The sequence below is a fragment of the Amblyomma mixtum genome, chromosome 7 (genome assembly GCF_055824585.1).
Source record: "Amblyomma mixtum isolate Tamu chromosome 7, ASM5582458v1, whole genome shotgun sequence".
Lineage (NCBI taxonomy): Eukaryota > Metazoa > Arthropoda > Arachnida > Ixodida > Ixodidae > Amblyomma > Amblyomma mixtum.
Window position 1 is genome coordinate 58,432,437 of NC_143018.1, and position 4,526 is coordinate 58,436,962.

Consider the following 4,526-nt stretch of genomic DNA (forward strand, 5'->3'; position numbering starts at 1 on the left):
GCGGCAATTCCTTTCCTCGGAAAGCCTTGCATTAAAAGGGCAAGGCATCGCGCCGAACGGGTGGTGGCGTTCCGTGGATTGACTGGCAGCGCTTCAACACGCTGTCGCGTTCCACTCCTAAACGCGAAGCTTAAGAGTCATTATTTAGCAGTTAATTAGTATTTAGTCATTATACAATAATAAGTCAATAAATAACCGAGGAATGACAACAACGATTACAAAGATGAGAGGCAAACAGAAACCGGATACAGCTGACGAGGCAGGGCGGAAGAGATTCCCCAGACACTCGCAGGAAACGATTGAGTCCACATGGACCAGTGCACAGTATGTGTGGTGTGGTGTGTTGAACACTAACATTTCATGCTTACTCTACTCTCGGTTACGGGAGAGGCAGTGATTTTTTGTTGGAGCGGCTATCGCTGCGTCTGCGGCTCAAGCTTCTCTTCTCGTTCCCTGCAAGATTCCCGAGGGGCGGGAAGGAGCTGGAGTTGTTCCGGCTCTGGCTGCCTCATTTTCCGGTAGCACCGTGTTCCCTCTTCCTGGGCCTTGACTGGTGTCCGTGCAGTGGTGGGTGTTTGTCCCCTTGCTTGGGTGTCTGGTCGCCATGGGGCGTTCCTTGTTTGTTCTTGTAGATCAGCCGGAATTAATTCGACCGCCGCGGCCGGGATCGAACCCGCGTCTTTCGGGTCAGTAGCCGGGCACCAAGTTCCGGCTTCCTGTGTTGTGGCCCCCGTTGCAGACGATGCAGACGGGTTGGCAGGTCTCAGGCGGGGGTGAGTGATTTTCTCCGCAGCGGCGGCAAAGGTGCGTTTTAGGTGTTTATAGCAGACATCGGCACGGTACATCTTTTACGAGCGAAATATCGACTAGTACTCCAAATCTTACGCGCAGTGCCTCACGTTGAGCATAGATAGCGGTCGTACAGCCATTTTGCTAACGCTAATTGAGTGCTTTCGATGCGTCTTGTCTAGGATTGTACCGAATTGCCTTTTGTCTTTCGTGTCACGGTAAGCGCGACCGCCGCCACCGATCGCGCTATCCAGATTGAGCGCGGCGTTGGTGGCTGCCGGTGGGCGCTAGACAGTAGTGATAAGCGGTAGCGCTGTGGTAAAATGATATGCGCTACTCACAAATCAGAAATGCACCTTGCCGGTTGGTAATGTGAACGAAACACCATTGAAAGAAGAAAGGGAACTGAATATTTGCTACCATTATCACTTACCTATCTTACCTTTCATTTGCATTTTGATATCACTTAGGCGCTGTCAAACTGCATAGGACATTTTGTACGTCGTCAGAGTGGGCTTCAATCAGCTAGGTCGAGTGCTCAGCATGCGCGATACCAGCCTTATCCCCCTAACGTGGTTATGAGGGGTGCGCATGGATTCTGGATTAGTGCCTGTGCGCACGTGTCGTGGCTGGTGTGAGTTGTGGCGCGGTCGGCAGTTTGACTAACGTTGTTCGCGCCGGCCATGTGCCAAATACGATGCGGGACATTCTACGCGCTGTGAGCGCTGAATGAAGGTTTACCACGTCCGTAGCCAACGCAGCCACACTTGAAAGAAAGATGCTTTCGTGGCTCAGACGAAGGCGACATTGTTTCTTACGCTCCGCTACCTCGAAGAACCAACACGGTCTCCTCTACTGTACTCCTGGCTGGACTGCAGCGCTCTCGCGGTCTACACCTCGACAAGACATGCCCACAGCAGAGGAGTAAGTGAAGAACCAACACGGTCTCCTCTACTGTACTCCTGGCTGGACTGCAGCGCTCTCGCGGTCTACACCTCGACAAGACATGCCCACAGCAGAGGAGTAAGTGATTTAATTTTTCCGTGCGTAAGTTGTGCACGCGTCTTTGAACACTCCTACTGCAGGGAAGCGATGAAATCCGATAATCCGGGCTCACTTCTAAGTTTTGCGGTGGCACGATGAACTGCGTGGGCGACAGGTTGGTTATGGTAAACCGTGCAAAGAAGAAAAGTTCATGTTGCTCCCTGAAGGAGTGCACCCGAAAGACGCCGCATTGATGAATTACTTGGTTGTATAGCTTCTTTCTGAAAAAAGTGATTTGTATCGTTTTGGTTTGTTTCCGAACCCTTGGCGGACCGCTTCGGGCGAGTCTCCCGCGTAGGCGTTGTAAATGACCCCTTTGGCTTCGGGCGCCGCCACGTACGACGTCAAGTTGTAGGTTTGACCTTGGAGATGCAGTTTTTCGATCTTGTCGTATGCAGTCGCCCGTTGACGGTCGGGCGTGCATAGCGCGAGGGTGTTGTTGGCTGAAATGACTCGTCTTCCACGGCGTATCCATCACTGCTGGTCCCTGGGCGCTCACTTCCCGGCAGAGAGGTAACGAGCTAGGCCTAGCTTGATGGTTAGGCCCGCAGTTGGCCAGCAATATGCAAGGTGTCCGTAGGTTGCCAAAATCCTTTTTCAGCAGGCACAGGACGATGGTCCGGACGTCTTCTGAAAGATACGAGTCCAAAGGGTCCCTTTTCGCAGAAAAGTGGCTTCGAGGCGGGAGCCCATGCGACACTACGTCTCCCTCGGTTACCGCCAAAGTGAATGGAAACACCGTATTCTTGTCCGGTTGAAGTACCAGGTGGCGGTGTACGGTGATCACCGATGTCCCAGCCTAGGTCGAGGAGAATAGCGCTAAACCTCAACGCAATACCATCACAAAGCGCCAGGAACAGCAGAGCGGAGTATGTGACGTCAGGATAGTGATGTTCGAAGGCGCAGGAGACCGTGCAGTCAGGAAGAGAACCGGTGGCTGGAGAAACGTGACACATGACCAGGCCCGGGACCAATGAAGCGACGAAGACCCGATTCCGGAGGCTTCAGACGGAGCGAGGTTCTGGTGGCCTACAAGCAAAAGCCTGGGTGTTCGGTTTCCCTCGTTATGGTCGCTCTCCATCAATTATTATATTAGCGCGTGTTCTGTTCTCGAAGCTTTCGAGAAGCATCACTGTTCGAGAAACTTTTGTTCACAAGCAGCAATGTCTTGCTGTTTTTTTTTCATTTGGAGAGGGCATATGACACGGTCTGGAGGTTCGGAATTCTTCAGCATCGCGGCAGGACGTTAAACTGTCTAAAAGACTCTTGTCCATCTGCTCACTCTATGTACGCTCAGGTGCAACCCTTCCGAAGAACATCGTACAGGAAAATAGAGTACCACAGGGGTGTTTTTAAGCTCAAAGTTTTTTGTTGTAAAAATGAACTCTTAGTAAAACAATCCCAAGGTCCGTTCAAGTAAACTGGCAACATGGGCAGACGGAAATTGTTTCCGGTTTACTCCACAGAGAACAGTGGCCATTTTTCTCTATTTTGAAGAGATGTGCGAAAACCTCGGCATACTAGACACACTACCTCGCATTGCTCGAAGTCGGGATCCACTTCCTTCATAGTAAAAAACTCCGCAACAGCATATAATACGAGAATTTCTTGCACTGGAAGAAATAAACAGTACTGTTAAAGGTTTGAGTTAGTTCGGGGCGTGGGAGCCCCGGTTTGTGCTTGTTCAGGGCGTGGGAGCCCCGCATGCGAGGAACCTCTCAACACAGTTGATGGGTGCAGACTAAAGGTTTATTGCAGTAGAGGGAAAGATGAGAGAGGGAGAGTGTAAAAGAAATAATTTCCGGTGCTGTGGGAGTGCAGATGGTCACGGTACGGTGCCTAGTCAGAGAGAATTGGGAATGCGTCAGTCGATGGGGCTGTAGGGGTCAGCTGTCGTCAGAGGAGACGCCTGCTAGTTTGTGTGGAAGCGGCCGGCCCGTGCTAGTTTTGTGGAAGCGGCCGGATTGTATGAGCGAAGGAGGTAAGGGCTGCTGGAGGGGCCTTGCGTTGCTTGGTCAACGGATACAACTACTGTCACACCTTTTTATACAGATGGCTCAAAAACAGATCTTTACGTTGGAAGCGCAGTGGTACAAGGGAATTGGAATGAAATAGTAGGGCTCCCGCAATGTGGATCAATCTTCGCTGCCGAATGTTACGCTGTCTGTGTAGCCACTCAAGAAATAGTAAACGAGACGCTCACAAACAGTATCTTCGCTGCCGAATGTTACGCGCTCTCTGTAGCCACTCAACAAGTAGTAAACGAGACGGTCACAAACAGTATTAATTACACACAGCCACTAAGTTTACATACTGCTCTCCACTCTAGAAATGCAATCACTCCGTTACTTGGTAACATCATACATAACATAGAGAGCAGACTTCTGCGCAGCTCAAGCTTGTGACAAGCAAATCAGAAAAGCAAATATGCCCTTTAAAGATTGAATAAGACAAAAATGACAGTCCGTTGGAACAATGAAGCAAATAACAAACTACACTTAGTAAAGCCAGTAAGTGATTTTCTGTCGTCTTCGTATAGGGCACACGCAACTCACACATGATTTCCTACTAACAAAACAAGACAAGCCTCAATGTGAATTATGCGAAGATGAGCTAACTATAAACCATGTTTTATTCAAGAACAGCGCGAAATAGACAAGGGCTAAAGGAAGATACACACACACAGAGAGGCG